Here is a 20,810-nt window from a genome sequence, read left to right as displayed (position 1 = left end):
TATTTACATTAGCTGTTTTAAATTCCTCATGAGCTAAATCTATTATCTCAGTCATCACACAATGAGTTATATTTTTTCCTCTACAGTATGTGTCACATTTTTGCTTGTCATATTTTCACTTCTTTGTATTCTAGTAATTTTTATTGTATGATATACATTGTGTATGATATGTTATAGATGGTCTGGATTATACTGTTCCTTTAATGTGTGTTGAATTTTGTTTTGACATTCAGTTAAACTACAGGAAGATCCTCTTGATCCTATTAGGCTTGGTTTTATATCATGTAGGTTGGGTTTTGTCCTGAGTCTTAAGGTATGGCATTTATTGTAGGTATTATTCTTACTCCTAAAGTTGTCCTAGCTGGGGTCTCAAAGGAATGCCTGTAGTGCTCATCAAGGTCTCTCTACTCTGGCCGGACTATAAATCCAATATTTCTGAGCACTGTGCACCCTCAGGTATCTCTGCTCAGCTCTCGGCCCCACAGAAGCAACTCTGACTCAGGCCTCACAGAAGCTTGCCCTGTGCATGCCCAGCCCAGCCCTTGGCCAAAGACCTGAGATAAATCCCCAAGAAGATTCCTGCCCCTATATCCATTTGCTGCTGTCTATCCTCCTTTACTCTGACCTACAAATCTCAGCCCTCTCAAACCTATGAAAACGAAAGCAGATGGTTGTTGTAATAAGCCATTGAGATTTTGAAGTTATCTGTTGCACAGCCAAAAAAAAAAAAGGACACAGTGTGATATTAGCTGTTTTGACTGGATCAGCTGAGCACTTCACTTTTCCATCAAACATGCATAACCCTTATTATCTGGGTAAACTATTATCTTCTAAGACCCAACTCATGATACCTCCTCTATGAAGCCTACAGAATTAGTCCCTATCTCCTACATGCTCTACAGGGCAGGGATTCTTTTCGTCTATTTTATGTACCGATGTATATCAAGCACCTAGAGCACTGCTTGGTATGTAGCAGGCCCTCCATAAATAGTTGCAGAATTAATGAGTTAACACACTGAACTACTTTAAGTTATATATCAAAATATATATTCATATTCCCAATGATCATGCTCCTCTTTCACACAGAGCTATACAGGATCTCACAGGATTCATTTCCACATTAGGAAGGTTGGGCTTTGATTTTAGGTACTTGGGAGCACCTGAAATATTCAAATAAGCAAGTATATTTGTTAGAATTAGAACTGGTTCTAAGTAACTGAGCACCCCCAAATACAAGGGGGAAAAGTGTGTGTGTGTGTGTGTGTGTGTGTGTGTGTGTGTGTGTGTATACACACAATTTTTTTTCCAGATGAAGACAAAAAGGTATTCCAAGGTAAATCATCCTGGTCACTTATCGTCATATCATTTTTTTTTTGGAGGGGGGTGCATTGGGTCTTCGTTGCTGCACACAGGCTTTCTCTAGTTGCAGTGAGCGGGGGCTACTCTTCGTTGCAGCGCATGGGCTTCTCATTGCGGTGGCTTCTTTTGTTGCAGAGCATGGGCTCTAGGCGAGCAGGCTTCAGTAGTTGTGGCTCACGGGCTCTAGAGTGCAGGCCCAGTAGTTGTGGCGCACAGGCTTAGTTGCTCCATGGCAAGTGGGATCTTCCCGGACAAGGGCTTGAATCCGTGTCCCCTGCATTGGCAGGTGGATTCTTAACCACTGTGCCACCAGGGAAGTCCTTCATATCATTTTTGAAAAACAGGTTTACTGAGTTATAATTGACATACTATATAATTAATCCATTCAAAGTGTACAATCCAATAGGTTTTAGTAAAGTCCCAGAGTTGTGCAATCTGCACCACTATCAATTCTAAAACATTTTCATCATTTCAAAAATAAACTCAATACCCACTAGCAGTCACTTCCCATTTCCCTCCATAAAATCTCCCCATCCATCCCATCCCTAGACAACCTGTAATCTACTTTCCGTCTCTATAGACAGAAAGATTTGCCTATTCCATATAAATGGAATCATACAATATATGATCTTTTGTGACAGGCTTCTTTCACTTAGCATGGTATTTTCAAGGTCTTCATATAATTTTCAAATACAAATATAATCAGCTTAAAACACAAAGAATAATTAAGAGCACAGATTACAAAGCCAGACTATCTGGATTTATCTTCTATCTCCACCCCATATTAAAGTTATGTGGGCTTCCCTGGTGGCGCCGTGGTCAAGAATCCACCTGCCACAAAACAAACAAACAAACAAAAGAATCCACCTGCCAATGCAGCGTACATGGGTTCAAGCCCTGGTCTGGGAAGATCCCACATGCCACGGAACAACTAAGCCTGTGCACCACAACTGCTGAGCCTGTGCTCTAGAGCCCACATGCCACAACTACTGAGCCCGTGTGCCACAACTACTGAAGCCGGCATACCTAGAGCCCGTGCTCCACAACAAGAGAAGCCATCACAGTGAAAAGCCTGTGCACCACAATGAAGAGTAGCCCCCGCTCGCCTCAACTAGAGAAAGCCCACGCGCAGCAACAAAGACCCAATTCAGCCAAAAAAAAAAAAAGGAATAAAATAAATTAATTTTTAAAAAATTACATGATTTGGCTTCCCTGGTGGCACAGTGGTTAAGAATCCGCCTGCCAATGCAGGGGACATGGGTTTGAGCCCTGGTCCAGGAAGATCCCACATGCCGTGGAGCAACTAAGCCCGTGCGCCACGACTACTGAGCCTGCGCTCTAGAGCCCGCGTGCCACAACCACTGAGCCCACGCGCCTAGAGCCCGTGCTCCACAACAAGAGAAGCCACCTCAATGAGAAGCCCACACGCAGCAATGAAGACCCAGCACAGCCAAAAATAGAATAATTTTTTTTAAAAAATTACGTGATTTGAGGCAAGTTACTTAACTTCTCTGTGCCTTAATTTCCTCACCTATAAAATGGGTTTAGTAATAGAACCTGCCTCACAGGATCACAGTGAAATTTATATTTGTTAGTATACATAAAGCACTTAGAATAGTACCTTACATATAGTAAGCACTACACAGGAGTTAGCTGTTATTATTATTACTGTTGTTATCATCATCATCTGCGTTAAAGAGGAGATTATGGATAGATAGTCTCAAAATCTTTTTCATAGGTGGGGAATGACTGCTAATGAATACAAGGTTCTTTTTCAGGGTGATGAAAATGTTCTGGAACTAGACAGTGGTGATGATTGCACACCTTTGTAACAGACCCAAAAAACCCCACTCAATCGCATACTTTAAAAGGGTGAATTTCATGGTTTGCGACTTATATCTCAATTTTAAAAACTGAGTGGCTCTCTTGTTTCAGAAACTGCTGTACTTCAAGCAAAAAATAGTGAAGGCATACATGGATATCCTGCCTTGAAAAAAGCTAGAAATTTAAATAGCCTCCCTATTTCTGCCCCGCCCCATCCCCAAGATTTTCCTGTACTTATGTTTTAAAAATGTGTCTCGCTATTAGCTGCAAATGGAGGGTAGGTAATACAGTGTTTGATTATGTGGACTTTCACTGGGCATGGCTACATAAAGGAGTAAATTTAAGATGAGAAATCATTTTTGCTACTAAATTGTATTAAGTAATAACTACATTCATAACAGTTAAGAGCTCAGAATTAAGTCAGAGAGAATTAGGTTCAGTTCTTGGCTCTGCCAGTTGTCAAGCTATGTGACCTTGGGTAAGTCACTTAAACCATTCTGAACTTTTGTTTCCTCATATGTAAACTGAAGATAACAATAGTAATTTATTTCATGGTGTGTTATGAGGATTAAGTTTGATCATATAGGTAAAACATTTAATACACTTCCTGGTAAATAGTAAGCACTCAGGTATTTTGTAAATGTCACCTATGAGGATTGTGCTGCTGCTGCTGCTGATGATGATGATGAAGGGGGAGGAGAAGGAGAACTGTCATCGTCCTGCAGACTGATTGTAACAATAATACAGATGAGGCAGCAACTTCTGGGTGGGGTTAACTGCTCAAAACTTACTGTCTTTTTGAGAGGAAGGGGGAGTAATGTGACTGTTGTTACTGGTCACAAGGACATAGCAATTGGCATCCCCTTCTATCCTAAGCTCTAAATGAACTGTGTATTCCCACAAGGATTCGGCAGCAGTTTCACTTACAAGATCCTTGCCTATGGGTCTAAGAAAACCTTTGCCAAATGCCTTCCAGTGATAGAAGAGGAATATGAAATTAATTTATTTACTCTTCTAAAAAAACCCTCTACTTCTAGGAAAAACATTAACACTATCGTTCAGTCCTTCAAACTCATCTACCTTTGAAAAATTGTTCTTTGGCTTGACATTTACAATTTAAGATTGCCACTGCCCTACTTTAGACTCTCACCGTCTTTTCTTTGGGACCATGGCAATAGCTTCCTAATTGGTTCCCTACCAGTCTTATCTCCCTCTGTTCTATTTTCCACACTGCAACTAGGATTACTGTTTTTTAATACAAAATCTCATAATTCTTTACTGCTTGGAGTTCACAAGAGCTTCCCATCCATCACTGGTAGGAAGTATCTAAAACTCCTATGCAGATCGTACAAAACTCTTCATGATCTGGTCCCCATGCATAAGTTTGGCCTCATTTCTGGACATTCCCCACCCACCATACACCCTAAACTCTAGCCTCATCAAAATACTGGCAGTTCTCTGCAAGGCAGTACAGCTTTGTAACACATATTATTAGAACACAATACATCTACAGACTGCTTTTCAAACATATTATCTCATGTGTGTGCTGTTGCTTCCTGTGATCAGGGTGAATATGAAGTGCTTATTTTTGTTAACTGATCACTGCAAGGAAGAGCAATCAATAACTAGCAAATCACTGATATTTTTGCCAGTGTCTGACTGACACTTTTATTGTGAATAATAATTATATTTTACTTTTTAAGTATTTGGAGTAACGAGAAGAGAATGTTGACCAAGCCTAATTCCCACCTATGGAATATAAGAATAAAGTTTGAGGGACTTCCCCAGTGGTCCAGTGGCTAAGGCTCCACACTCTCAATGCAGGGGGCCCAGGTTTGATCCCTAGTCAGGGAACTAGATCCCACATGCTACAACTAAGAGTTCGCATATTGCAACTAAAGATCCTGCATGCAGCAGTGAAGATTCTGCGTGCCCCAACTAAGAGCCAGTGCAGCCAAACAAATAAATATTAAAAGAAAAAAAAAAGAATAAAGTTTGAACATACTGGTAAAATTCAACACAAAGATTTCCAGTAATTTACTGTTATTAATTAAAGCAAACCTCTTACTTAAGATAACCAGTTAATCTCAAAATAAAAGTATAAGCAGGGCTGTAACAAATGTATTAAATGTCCTTCTCGTTCTATGTTAGATTTTTAGCCTTGGTTTATTAACTGTTCGGCTTTAAAACTAGATGAAAATACTGACATTGAGATACTTTATTCTTACAATCGTCAAGTCACTAAATAAAGCTAAATATAGCGTCACATTTCAACAACTTTCATTCTTTTTACTTTAATATTGACTGATTACCCTGCAGAATTATCACAGTTGACTAGCAGGTCAAGGCAGCAAGACTACAAGAGAAACAAAACAAAAACTGGACTTCTTCATGTCTACAGTGGTCCAGATATTATAATTACTGAACAACATCTAGACAGTGGCAGCAAAAAGACCAGGTAATGTACACTATAGGTCTGAAGACCATACGTATTAGTATTATGCTCCACAGTCTGGCTACATGCTCAAGAATACAATACAGGACCCCCAACAGGAACTAACAAAGGTCTGGTTTTAATGTAAACTCACTCTCCTCTTACCTGATCCTCCGGGGGTTCTGTTTCCTGATAAGCAGATCTAAACTGTAAGACGATAATATCCCAAGGAGGTTCTGGCACTGAGCCCCAGAAATCCTTAAAGCAACAGACACGTCTAAAAGAAGAAAACCAGACCACTCACTCGCTTCTCTATTCTCTTCTCTGACTCTAGGGAACACGAAAATGCCTTGCCAAAGAGAAGATATAAAATTCCTTCTGAGGCAAAATGTTTTTAAATAGAGATGGTCTGCTGTTGATTATGTCATTCCCTGTCACCTGGAACATTTTGGAAGACTCCTTGGAAATGACCTCTGGGCCAGACCAAGCTATATGTGGGCTGGTGAATCCTTTCTATTTATGGAGGCTGAATAACTTGGAACCTCCTAGAGTGACTAACAAAAATGTAAATTAACTCACAACAGGACAATAAGGTTGCATCACAAACCATTTTTAAAAATCCAGAATGTGGGAAACTATATGACAAAATTCTTTAATAAAATAAACTATAATCAAAAATTAAAATGAAGGGCTTCCCTGGTGGCGAAGCGGTTAAGAATCCACCTGCCAATGCAGGGGACACGGGTTCGAGCCCTGGTCCGGGAAGATCCCACATGCCGAGAAGCAACTAAGGCCGTGCGCCACAACTACTGAGCCTGCGCTCTAGAGCCTGTGAGCCACAACTACTGAAGCCCTTGCACCTAGAGCCCGTGCTCCGCAACAAGAGAAGCCACCACAACGAGAAGCCTGCACACCGCAATGAAGAGCAGCCCCCGCTCGCCGCAACTAGAAAAAGCCCACGGGCAGCAACGAAGACCCAACACAGCCAAAAATAAATTAATTAATTTTCAAAAATTCAAATGGAAATGGAAGGAAAGGCAACTTATCAATTAAAAGCTACTTAAGAAACATATTAGCTGAATGCAATGGGTGCCGTTTCTTGGATCCTGATTCAAACAAATCAATTGTTTAAGAAATTGAGACAAATGGCAGAAATTTTGAACACTGACTAGTTTCTTGATTATATTAAGGAACTACTGCTGCTTTTTTTTAGGTGACAGTAATGGTACTGTTGTCATATATAAATAAAAGGGAATCCTTTTTGTTTTCTAAGTCGCTAGAACCAGAGGATCTACAAAACGGCAAAGGGAGGTGGAACGCAGGAACCAACTTAGCTTTCTACATCTTTTTTTTTTTTTTTAACTTTATTTATTTTTGGCTGTACTGGGTCTCCGTTGAGGTGCGCGGGCTTCTCATTGCGGTGGCTTCTCTTGTTGCGGTGCGCGGGCTTTCAGTAGTTGTGGCATACGAGCTCAGTAGTTGTGGCTCGCAGGCTCAGTAGTTGTGGCCCACGGGCTTAGTTGCTCCGCGGCATGTGGGATCTTCCTGGACCAGGGCTCGAACCCATGTCCCCTGCACTGGCAGGCAGATTCTTAACCACTGCGCCATCAGTGAAGCCCAGCTTTCTACATCTTAAATTGAGTGTTGGATACATGGACATTTATTGTATTGTTCTTTATTCATTTTTGCAAATCTTAAATACATTATTAGGAAAAGGTCAAAAAGCCAAAGAATGCTACCTGGATTTGTAGTTTCAGAGCCTTTCCTGTTTTGAGGTGCCACCCATTTCTGACTGTAGAGTTGACGTCACATAGGATCCAGGGAGGAGCTCCCTGAGCACTCCCAGCTGCAGACAAAATCCTCCCAGCCCCTTCACATCTCACAGAGCACTGGTGAGTAGTACGGCGAACATGAAAAAAGCACAACTACCAATAACCATGTGACCATATAAGTCACTCCTGTTCTTCAGTCACCTGCTTACCTGAGGCCTGCTATGGCACACTGGTTAAGAGGGTGGGCTTTGGAGAAAAATAGATGTGAGTTTGATTTCCTGTTCTATCACTTAACAGCAACATAAACTTTAGGGCAAGTTTCTTAACCAGTTTGTACCTTAGTTTCTCCATATGCAAAATGAGGATTACAACAGCACCTTCTTTATAAAATTGTTCTGAAGATTAAATAGGAATGCATTTAGTACTATGACTGGCTAAAATATTAGCTGCTGTTATTATATTATTGTTGTTGTTTTATATTCCTTTCCCTTCATTTGAATTCAGACTGCTAGTGAAACCAAAGACATATAATTATAATTAATAATATACTTAATGCTATCATATTGTTGTAGGAAAGAAAAAGAGACATATCTGATTAGAGTAGAAAATAGGGACATGGAAGTAAATTAGAATATATATGGACAGTCTGGATCAGATTCGAGGGCCAGGTAACAAGTGTCAAGCAGTAGAATAATATAAGCAAAATAATAGTAAAGTAGTATTTCAGGGCCATGACTCAGACAATGGTCTACACAAGATAGACTGGGTCTATGGCACTGGGCTCCAGGACAGCATTTTGGTGCATTTGTGGCAACCCAGTTTTTTTTTCTTTAGCACCCTACAGAGTGCTATTTCATATGACTGAGCCTTGCTTTACAATAAAGTGACCAGGTATATGCAGCATGACTATTCATCATGACAATTCTGAACCAGATCCAGAAATGAGACAGAAATGCCAAAGGTTTCTGCATGGCTGGGGATGGGAGGAAAGAATAAACTAGAAAGCGGGAGGACACGGGGTGTGAGGCTGGGAGTTCAGCACAACTCGGCACATTCACTGCAACTTTTTCTGCTGATGGGACAGATCATTTATCGTAAGAGAATCAATCACCTCATGAAAACAATGCAGAGTGTGTGCTGGGCCCAGAACCCACGGCTAGAACGTCAGCAGTGACTATTCTCTCTGGGGCCCTACTCCCACCATGTGCTTGTCAGCAACACAGACACTCACACGCCACTTTCAGAAACCACAGACCCCACAGGAGCGGCTAAAACAGATGTAGAGAAATTAGCTCTGTGGCTGGGTTGACAGTTACGCTTACAAGGTGAAGGAAGAAATGGGGACTCTACTAGTTTATTGAACCCATGCATTTAAAGGAGGCTAAGAGAATTTTCTTCCCTTATCCCTCCCTTAAGAGTTCCCCTCTCTGTATCACAGAGCTGCCTCCTTACAGACTGACTCATTTTGTGGGTTCCATCTGTTGAAGGCATGCTATGTACCAGGCAAGGCTAAAAGGTGCTTGGGATTTATCAGTGAATGAAACAAAGGTTCCTGCCCTTGAAGAACTTCCTCCGTGAGGGATGAGGAAGGCAGACAACAGCATTTTAGGAAGTGACAGGTGTTTTGGCAAAATGAAAAAGCAGGGTGAAGGGATGAGGAGTGAGGAGGAGAGGGCAGCTGGATATTGAATCTACCAGCTGATAAGAATGTTACCTTAAAAATTCTGTCACTTCCTGCAATTTATTACAACACTCCCTCACCAGTCATCACACTAGCAGAAGGTGATTAGGGAAACAAGACAACAGCATTGGGTTTATTTCAGGGTCAAAAGAAAATAAATACAACTATTTTCTTCATACTTTTTATTTTCTGAAAGATGAATGCAAATGTGGTCTAAAGAAGGAAGGTGCTAACTGAACTGAAGCAAAGTGACATCAAATAGACTTCTCCCCTTCCTCTCCTCCGAGCTAGTCTTCGGTCTGCTGGCATGTGGCCTATGACTTCTGCATACTCTGAGGCCGGGCTGCCTGGGCACTCCCACACAGCCTGTTCGAAATGTCCAAGTCATCAGCAAACTGTAACCCCAGCCCTATAAGCTAATCATATCTTTCTTATTGCTTTTTTTTGGAAGATCAATCAAAGCAAGACAAACAAGAGTTGATGGCCTAAGGCTGAAAAAGGAGGGGTGATACACAATTATATAGCCCAATGTTAGGTGCATTCTCCTCCTCCACAAAGTAGCCCCTCTATTCCCACCCCCCCAAAAAAAGATCAGAGAGAGAGAAATAAACACTTTAACAGGGGTTGATGCTAAAAGGTAGGATTAAAGATTTGCATTTCTACTTGCAAATTTTCTACAATTAAGAGGTATAATTTTTATAATTCGGGGAAAATAGTTAAAAAAAGAAAAACAAAAAAACCCAATCATGAACCAAAAGAGATAGCCCTGAGACTCTACTGCACAACACCCTAGCAGTTATGGCTGCTAAAGAGCTACCTGCTGAACCATGTCAATATTTTGTGAGATATACTTAGGTGAGATTTATACCCGGAGCAGAGAGTGATCCACAGAGTAAGGAAACTATAATTTTACATATCTTATATTTACAATCATGCTGACGACTACAGTTATGCTGAATATGGCACTCTCATTCTTCACAACAGCTTTTTAAATTCTGACTCAAAGCAGGAGGGAAAAGCTGATCTAACGGTGAAATAAGCTTATATTGGAATTGTGAGATGTTTACCATAAATTTATATACATAGGGTTCAAAAATATTGAAGACTTTTATTAATCTTCTTATGCTTGAAGCTTAAGCTTAGCTTAGGATTTTGGGTTGCAGCCTCCTGATGCCATCTTATTTCTTTGGAGACAAATCCTGAAAGAGTATTTGACAAGGCTTAATACCCATTTATGATGAAAATGCTCAGTAAACTAGGAATACATAGAGGAGAACACCCTACCCTGACAAAGGTACACCTAAAACCTAAAACAAACATTACATGAAATGGGGAAACTTTAGACTCATTCTCTTTAAGACTGAGAACAAGACAAAGATGTTGACTAGCATAGCAACTGTTTTGACACTGTCCTGGAAGTTCTGGTCAATGCTGTAAAGGAAAGATAAATAAGAAGTATAAGGATGAGAAAGGAACAACAAAACTATCACTATTTTCAAAGGATATGATTAACTATGGGGGAAAAGAAACAACAGAAAACAGGAGACTATTTGAATAAGACAGTGAAGCCAGGCTGTGAAATACAAGATCAGCTTACAATAATCAATACCTTTTCTCTTAAACTACCAATAGCTAACTAGAAAACAACAGTAATAGAAATAGACATGATTCACAATAGCAACAAAACTATCAAGTAGTAGAAATTAATTCAACCAAGAATATACTCTTAGACCTTTATGGAGAAAACTTTGAAGTTCTAATAAAGGACTTAGAAATGAACTGATGAAGTATTTAGGGGTAAAGGGTCATGATGTCTGCAACTAATAACTCAAATGAGTCAGCAAAATGCACAGAACTGAAGAGAGGGAGTAATGAAGCAAATATGGCAAGATGCCAACATCTGGTGAATCTAGGTAAGGGATATACAGGAGCTCTTTGTACTAATCTTAGAACTCTTCTGTTAGTTTTAAATTATTTCCAAATAAAACAAAAATTCTGAAAAAAAATAAGCTGAGTAAATGAAGAAACACATTACATACTCTTGAATGAAGTAAGTTAATATCAAAAAGATGTCAAGCCTCTCCCAAATAATTGATAAACTCAATGTAATCCCAATAAAAATTCCTCAAAAAATTTGAGGAACTTGATAAACATATTCCAAATGTTATATGGAAAAATAATGGCACAGAAGTAGCTAAGAAAATTTAAAAATGAAGAACAGAGATGGGGCACTTGTGCCAGTCATGAGGATGTATTACCAAATCACTGTAATAAAATCAGAGCAATAAAAAACAGAGCAAAGGGCTTCCCTGGTGGCGCAGTGGTTGAGAGTCCGCCTGCCGATGCAGGGGACACGGGTTCGTGCCCCGGTGCGGGAAGATCCCACATGCCACGGAGCGGCTGGGCCCGTGAGCCATGGCCGCTGAGCCTGCGCATCCGGAGCCTGTGCTCCGCAACGGGAGAGGCCACAGCAGTGAGAGGTCTGCGTACCGCAAAAAACCAAAAAAACAGAGCAAGAACTGACAAACTAATGTAACAGAATAGAGGCTTAGAGCTAGACTGGTGTATCCATGGGAACCATATAGGAGAAAGAGGGTACCACAATGTAATGGAGGAAAGCATGGGGTTTGGGGATATGTTATTGGAAAAACCGGCTCATTAAATGGAGAATAATAGGGCTGGATTCCTATCTAACACCACGTGCAATGTGGGCTCTAGATGAATTAAAGAAATGACCTACGGACTGGGAGGGCCTTCTTAAACAAAACTTGAAAAACTCTAAGCCAAAGAATTTATTTATCTGATTACATTGAAATTAAGAATTTTTCTTGATGAAAGGACAACAAAGACAAAATTAACATATGAGAAGATATCTGCAAAGTTACTATAAGTGAACATCTATAAACTGTCTTCCACAAGTCAACAGCAACACAGATAGTAACTCCAATAGAAGAAGACAGGAATAAGTAATTTACAGATGAAACTATATGCATAAGAGATGCTCACAATCATCAGTAACCAAAGAAATACAAATAAAAATGACAAGGTATCACTTTGCACCTATGAGATTATAAAAGGTGGAGAGCTAGAGAAAGCTGAGTGCTGGTTGGGACATGAGGATACAGTACCCCTCAAACACTTCTGGCAGGAGAGAGAGTGGTGCAGCCATTGTGGGGAGGAATCTGGCACAGTTTGATCAAATTCAGGACATGCAAGCCTATGACGCAGTGATTCCCTTCGAAGTGTATATCCCACAAGTATATTACACAGCTTTATAAGTGGACCGGTATGAAGATGCTCACTGCAGCAATGTTTGTGGTGGTAGGAAGTAGAGACAACCTGAGTATCTATCACACAGAGAGGAGATAAGTAAAACTGTGGTTCACACACAGCATGGAATATAATGCAGCATTTGGAAGCAAAGAATTAGATGTACATGTAGAAACACAGGTGTATCTTAAAAACAGTACTCAGAGAAAAAAGAAGTAAAATGAAATACATTACAAATTAAAATACATATAAAACAAATATCCCCACTTTGCAAGATCCTATACAGACAAAAAGAAACGTTACATGTGTTCAAATGAGCATCTGTGAAGCATGAGGTGAATGGGAGGAGAAGGGAATTAAAAACAAAAGAAATCTTTTAGGCTCCTTGCATGTTAAAAAAGAATTCAAATGACCTATGATAAAAATAAAATTAGAATTGTTTCCTTCCCCTAAGTTTCCAACTTTCCTAACAACAAAAGCAACTTTGGTTGCCAGCTCTGTTGATGAGTAACAGCTTTTCATCCTTTTTCAAGCAGGAAGGGAAAAATTCAGGGATCAGCAGAGTACTAAAGGGATCAGTGGAAAATAGTCACGAATCAGTGTTTTTGTTCTCATGACCTGACAACCTGACTGAAAAGACCCCATTACCTCTTGATTAGGAGTGATTCAGCTCAAGACACGTTGCTGGCGTCAAGTTTTCATGTCCTTTGAAACTATTTACTTTCAGAACCTCTTCATATACAATCCTTTGGCCTCCTCACAGTGATTCCACACTATTTAAAATCTAAAAATTCTAGAGCTAGAGAGCACCTGGTTATTCTACAGATGAGGAAACACAGGCCAGAGGAGGATTGCGGTTTAGGCTCACACAGCTGGTAGGAAAGGCAAGCTCTTACTGACTGTGCCCTTGTCCCCCTTCTGTCTCTCTGGCCCAGCAGCCAGAGTGATCCTGTTAAAACATTAAGTCATCAGAAGCTTCTCTGTTCAAAACCCTCTACTGGCTCCCCCCTCACTCAGAGGAAAGGCCAAAATCCTTACAAAACGGCCTACACGGCTGTGCCCCTCCCCACTCCCACCACCTCTCATCTGCTGCACTTTCCCCTCGCCCACGTGGGGACCGCCTGGCCACTGTGACCTCATCATCCCTCACACATGCCAAACATGCTCCTACATCAGGGCTTGGAACTTGCTCATCCCTCCGCCTCCTGCTCACTCTCTCATTCCTCTCAAGTCTTAGATCAAAAGTGATTACAGTAGAGGCCTTCTCTGACCACTGTGCACTTTGTGCGTACTCCCCCCGCCCCACTTTTTTCCTCACTTACGCCTCCTTCAGGTTCTCCACAGCACTTACGATCGTGTGACCATGATCCGTTCACATATTTATTTCCTGTTTGCTTCCACACCACCAGAATACCTACTGCATGAGGGCAGGGCTTCGTCTGCTTTGTTCACAGCTGTATCCCCAGCACCAAGAAGAGATACAGGTGCTCCATGACTATTTGTTGAGCCTTGGTTTAACAGCTCTTTCATCACAGAGCTGATCTGTGATCTGATTTCATGACTGCTACTTTAGACCTTTCTGCCTTTCCAGGCAAGAGACTGATATAATTAGCTCCTGGCCAACGAGACTAAACGAGACTTAAGTTATCCAATCTTGAAGATTAGTTTATTCAGATGTTTTCCTAAGCAAGGCATAATAAGAAACTATTTAATATTAATTGAATTTATGTTTAAAACTTTTCATAAGTATTCTGAATGAATTTTAAGGATGCTTTAGCTGAAGATCAAGAACAATTGAGAATTTCAAAGCAGATAATCTTGTAATAATGCTGTGGGGTAGGTAATACATTAACCGACTTCAGAAACGACAGAATAATAAACCCAGAAAAAATTCAAGCCTTATACCTGGCAGTGGGTATGCAAGCCTCCATTTGCATTGTAGTTTAATTGCTTTTATCATTTAAAAAAGTTCCCCAAATTTAAAAAGTACCTGTAAGCTGAACAATCACTGAAGTGTCTGAAATTTGAGAAATCACTGTTTGCTTATTTAGCCCAACCTTGATAAAGTGAATGGGAGGGTTGAGAAGAATAATGCATTTGAAGATTCACTATGCATTCTGCAGAAAGGGTTTCCTTCTGAGGCAGAGAGAAATGAGTTTACTGGCTCTGGAGGCTTCGTAAATTGCAGTCTCCAAGTTTAGGGAAAATAAAAATCTAAACACATTCCATTTAACCCTTTTTCAGAACGAGAGCCTCATGGAGTCTTGCACTATGTTCTAAAAACGAACACCCACTCTTAGTTTTTAGGAGATCTAAATGACAATTCAAGAATTATGATTTATCATGTGCTTTAAGAGGAGAAAAAGTAGTGTAAGTTCAATCAGTGCTTGAGAGAGGCTCTGAATTGCCTCTTTCATGTGGATGAAAAAGGAATGTGAAAGGGTCTCTCGAGGTAAGAGGGACCCTAAGAAGAAAGGACCCAGAAAAGAAGAAACAAGAGATGGGAAAGGCTCTGCTTTGGGGCTGCAAGACAAAATAACTTGAACATATTTGGACAGATTGTCTATGAAGATTATTGTATCTCAGTTGAAAATTCACACAATATGAACACTGTATAAAAAACATCTTATCACATTTTCTGAGGCAGAATGTTCTCGGCTTATTGCAAGAGTTATCTGTGTGCTGCACAGACGCCATCCCCAGGCCAAATTTTAGCTATTCTCCACCATACACAAAGCACTCTATTCCAGTCTCTGACTTTAGTGAATTTAACACTGAGGTAATTTGAAAAATCTCTTTTCACTTATGTTAGCTCAATAATGATAAAGTGACCGGGAGTGTTGAGAACAACAGTGAATTTGAAGATTCACTATGCATCACGCAGAATTTTTTAAAAACATGTTTTCTCAAAACTTTGTGTCGTTGACACAATGAGTGACATATGTTTCAAATTAACACGTAAAAATCAGGGAACTTTGGAGATGGAAGGTAGTCTTAGAGATCCTTTGAGTCAATAATTTAGAGAAAAACAGGTGCTGGGGATAAACTAACTTGCTCATCACCTGGAATCTGTTCTATGCTACGAAAGTAATAAACGCAGCACCAACTCTAAGAAACCACACCTGTATGCTGGCAGGTACTTCACTTTTCAGTATACAACTACAGATTAATCAGTTCTGTAACTTCAGCTATACAAACACGTGAAGCTAAACTATGCTCAAACGCTAAATATTAGTGCTACCACTGGCTTGCCACATACCACAGCATCGGTGATTATGAAAGTGTTTAAATACAAGACGTTCATATGACTATAAAAGAATTACTGTAAAAATAGACCTAAAGGCAAGTTATCAATTACAGAATAATGTTGTGAGTGCCCTTCATTATTATATCAATATAAATGACATAGACAATAAAGGATAATGAGATTCCATTTAAAGTGGGTTTTTTTTCATTTAAAATTTAACTCTATACACCATGCATTCCCCACAGCACCTAATTTGCAGCAGACCTGGCCTGTTTGTAACCCCAATATTCCTTTATTCAACTGACAGCACTGACATCCTTTTCAAGGTTAAATACTCTGAGAAATTGATGCCTGGTGGACATTAGTACCTGCGGCAGGAATGCAGGTGTACAAAACTCCACCATAACCAAACCTGCATCTCTAGCCAAACAGGTCTTACTCTTGCTTCGGTAAGCCATTCCCCCCTTGTCTCCCTGACACAGAATCACGGACTCCTATTCCGACTGAATGTGACTCTGTGCAAGCCTGAAGAATCTCTTCATCTGTTAAATAAGGGGGCTGGACTAATGCTGGATTCTTTTCCAGCTTTCAAATTCCGCCTCATTGCCGGAGTGGCAGGGTGGTGCAGTGAAAAGAGCCCTGGGCTTGCCTGACACCATTTAAAAAGCCCACGTCTGCATCCCTCTGACTGCCGGCCCCCCGGCCTCCAACTCCCCGGCACCTCCCTGGGCCCGACTGACCTGGACCGGAGAACTCCGACGAGGGCCCGGCGCCCTGCTGCCCCTCGGGGGCTCCCGGCCGGGGCAGCGGCCGTGGCGGGGCAGGGGCGGCGCAGGCCTGGCCGCCCGGCGCGTTCCTCGGGGCGCGGGTCCCTTCCGCCCGCCGTCCCCGGACAGCGACCCGGGCTCCCCGCCCGGCCTCGCCCGGCCCCTGACCAGCTCTCCGCCGCCTGGCGGTCCCTCGGCGCAGCGGGCAGCTACGACCGCCTCTCCCAGGCCCGCTGTCACCTCCGCCCCTGGAAGCGGCGGGCGGGTCAATCCTGCGTGACTCAGCGTGGCGGCCCCGCCTCCGGACTCCCGCCCAAGCTTCCGCCTCGCGCGGCCCGCGCGGCCCGGGGGCGCCACGCTCCTTACCCGCGCGCCCACCCCCTCAGACGCCCGCCCAGCTCTCGCACTCCTTGACGGCCCGCCTTGGATGCGCCCGCCCCTTTACGTCAGAGGGGGCGGTGCCCCAGGACCTCCATTCTGGGAAACTGAGGCACCTGGCGGAGCGGCGCCGACCCTGCTAGGGCAGATCGAGCGTTGGCTGCTCGTGGAGCGTTCAGTTCTACGTGCAGCTCCCGCTGATCGAAAGCTCCTTTCCTTCCTTGCCGATCCCTCAACCGCCACACTCCCGCTCCAACCTAGAAAAGGGTTAAATCCCATTTAGAGAAGCCGCATGCAGTTCCTGCCGGTGGTGCGGTCCTCTGTGCTGCCCGGAGGCAGTTTCCTTTATCACCTCACAAATACTCGGCGTTCACTTCGGTCTGTTCATTTTTTTCTGAGGAAAGTCTCTCAGGACACCTTTGAGAATTTAAGAGCAACGAACAGCAGAATGCAAGAACTAGGCAGGGCTGAGAGCACGCTTTTAACTCGTTCGTGAATCCTCGCGGGATTCCTTTTGTGTATTAATGGCCTCAAAGTCACACTGCTTGGTTTGTTGCTTGAATTTCTGTGCCTAGTTTCTGGGATCTACCTGGGGGATGCTGAAGAAGATGGAACAAGTCTGTCACTGTGAACGTATAACAGATAAACCTCTACAGATGGTCCCCACCTAAAACTGTTGGACTTAAGATTTTTCCACTTTACAATGCTGAGAAAATCGTAGGCATTCAGGAGGAACCACAGTAGAATTTTGAATTTCTATCTTTTTCCGGGCTGGCAATATGCTCTAGGATACTCTCTCCTGATGCTGGGCAGCGACGGTGAGGCAGCTCCCGGTCAGCCACAGGATCAGGAGGGCAAACCACCGATACACTTACAGCCGTTCTGTACTCATGCAACCATTCTGGGTTTCACTTTCAGTACAGTACTCAATAAATTACATGGGATAACCGGTGCATTATTGTAGAATAGGCTTTGTGTTAGATGATTTTGCCCAACTGTAGTTAATGTGAGTGTTCCGAGCACGTTTAAGGTAGGCTAGGCTATGATGTTGGGTAGGTTAGGTGTATTAAATGTATTTTCGACTTAGGATATTTTCAGATTACCATGGGCTTAACTCCACTGGACATAACCCCACTGTAAGTGGAGGAAGATCTGTATTTCAAATTTTTCATCAGCTATTTCTCCTTTCTAGTGTTGTGTGTGTGTGTGTTAAAATACATGTAACATAAAGTTTATCATTTTTAACGTTTTTAAGTGTATGGTTCTATGGCATTAAGTACATTCACATTACATCACCACCATCCATCTCCAGAACTTTTTCGTCTTCCCAAACTGAAACTGTAATCATTAAACGTTAACTCCTCATTCCTCTCTCCTGCCAGTCCCTGACAACCACCATTCTGCTTTCTGTCTCTATTAATTTGACTACTCCAGGTACCTCTTGTAAGTGGAATCATACAGTGTTTGTCTTTTCTGTTTGTTTGTTTGTTTGTTAGTTTTTGCCGCACAGCACGGCTTGGGGGATCTTAGTTCCCTGACCAGGGATCGAACCCCCGGCCCTTGGCAGTGAAAGCCTGGAGTCCTAACCACTGGACTGCCAGGGAATTCGCAGTGTTTGTCTTTTGTGATTGGCTTATTTCACTTTGCATAGGTCCACAAGTTTCATCCATGTTATAGCATGTGTCAGAATTTCCTTCCTTTTTAAGGTAGAATGATATTACCTTGTATGCACATACCACATTTTGTTTATACATTCATCTGTCAATGGATGTTTTCCATCCAACGTTTGCTTCTACCTTCTGGCCATCATGAATAATGCTTCTGTGAACATGGGTGTACAAATATCTGTCTGAATCCCTGCGTTCGGTTTTTTTGTGTATATACTCAGAAATGGAATGGCTGGGTCACATGATAATTCTATGCTTCATTTTTTGAGGAACTGCCATACTGTTTTCCTCCTTTGCTTTTTGATGCATATGCACATTGTGGGCAGAAAACTTTCTGGTAAAATATCAATATTCTGGATTTCGACAAAACTGTCAGCAAATGCTTCATTTGCCTGTAAGATAGTGACTTTTCTTCTCTCAGTAGTAAGTAATTAACGTTACAAATCCATTGCCTTTATTTTTGAAGATACTGTTCCTATTCAGTTAACCACAATTTTGTTTGTGTTCTGGGGATATATTTTTCAATGGTTTTTGGACAGAGTCACGTATGCCACATGAGGGAAGAGGGGTAAATTGGGTGATTGGGATTGACATATACACACTACTATATATAAAATAGATAACTAATAAGGACCTACTGTATAGCACAGGGAAATCTACTCAGTACTCTGTAATGGCCTATATGGGAAAAGAATCTAAAAAAGAGTGGATAAATGTATATGTATAACTGATTCACTTTGCTGTACACCTGAAACTAACACATTGTAAATCAACTATACTCCAATAAAAATTTTTTTAAAAAGTATGCCACATGAAAGCAAAACGAAATTAAAATCAAGCATTTCATTTAAAAAAGAAAACAACTGGGAATTCCCTGATGGTCCAGTGGTTAGGACTCCACACTTCCATTGCCGGGAGTCCGGGTTCGATCCCTGGTCAGGGAACCAAGATCCTGCAAGCCGTGCAGCATGGCCACAAAAAAAGAAAAGAAAACAACTTTGGATGTCTTAATGTACACCCAGCCCGACTGGGACCTGTTTCTTTTACCTAAAAGAGTCAGTTTCAGAATGATCTGATTACTGAATCTAAATCTTTGGAAGTGGGTTCTTTGGTGGGTACACTAAAGTTTAAGAACCACTGCCCTAGGGCATCGTGAAGATTCTGAATCATCAAAATAATATTCTTTCACTCATCAACAAAGATTTACAATGCAACGTTTGCAATGCGACAAGCATCATGCTGGATGTTTGGGATTCAGCCTGACAAAGACAACCGATAAGCACCCTGCTCTCATGGAGCTCACATTCTAGAGTGCGGTAACAGACAATAGATAAACAAATGGTAAGCCAAATAATTACAGGGTATGGTGAATGCTGCGAAGGAAATAACCTAGATGATATGATAAATTAGATCATAGAGAATTAAACCCTAATGCCCTAGGCATCCATTGTATGTAATGAATTAACGTCTCTCCCATGCAAGGGGAATGGTACAAGTTATACACAGTCCTTGAGAGAAGTGAGTACAGAATCACTGTGTTCTGTGGTTTAGATGAGGATCTGGTCTGATAAGGGCCAAAGTAAGAAGTGGAAACCTTTGAATACAGTGGTTGGTGGTCAGGGAAGTCTCTGGGGATATAACGTTTACTTGCGACCAAAATGATGAGAAGGAATCAGCCGTGTAAAGAGCTGAGGAAGTACCTTTCTAGTGGGAGAAACTGAAGGTGCAAAGCCCTGAAGTGGAAACCAACTTTCTCAGTTTCAGAACAGAAGAGAAGGCTGTGTGAGAAAGAAAGCAAGTACTATGGGATGAAATTATAAAACAAACAAGGGTGAAGATAATCCTGGGCCTGATGGGCCATGACAAGGAGTTTGAATTTCATTTTAAGTCAATGTACTGATACATTATAAAATATCCTCAATTGAAGGGACTGAAATGAAAAGGATCAAAAGAGGTAAATGTATGTGGAACTTCTTTGTTAGCAATAATAATAGTATCTGCGTGTGCGATATTAAGAAGTTTGTTTTTTTCCCTGGATGATCCTCAATAAACCCAAATCAATTCCTGTGCATTTTGATTAATCTCATTGATCAAACTTATTTAGGCATGTCATCCTCTGATCTCACGTCTGAACCTAAATCCAGCGTGTTAGGACACACTCAAGTATCCATCGCTGTTATGATGGACTGCGTCACTAACAGTGTCCATGGTTTTGCTGCAAATCAAAGGCAACTCCCCAAGGTTCCCCTCTGGAGCAACTTAGTGGTAGAATATAGAAGGCATAGGTTTAGTCTTCTATGTCAGAGAAAGAAGAGATAGCACTTGGAAACACTAATAACTATTCATTAAACTGGTGCCAGAATGCACCGGGACAGAAAGGAGGGGACTCTAGTTGAGTGGAGGAAGGAAGG

General features: G+C 41.6%; 1 protein-coding gene across 1 annotated transcript in view; it reads right to left on the bottom strand.

Moving 5' to 3' along the window:
• Positions 1–16,444, bottom strand: part of DNMBP (dynamin binding protein) — a 110,601-nt gene extending 94,157 nt beyond the window's left edge. The window contains exon 1 of the mRNA XM_030865321.3: positions 16,328–16,444. The gene's annotated coding sequence lies outside the window, so the exon portion shown is untranslated. The remainder of the gene's footprint in view (positions 1–16,327) is intronic.
• Between the last annotated feature and the right edge of the window lie 4,366 nt (positions 16,445–20,810).

Source organism: Globicephala melas, chromosome 16 (assembly GCF_963455315.2).
Source record: "Globicephala melas chromosome 16, mGloMel1.2, whole genome shotgun sequence".
Lineage (NCBI taxonomy): Eukaryota > Metazoa > Chordata > Mammalia > Artiodactyla > Delphinidae > Globicephala > Globicephala melas.
Note: the sequence above shows the minus strand (reverse complement) of the source record. Positions and strands in the feature narration are given on the sequence as shown.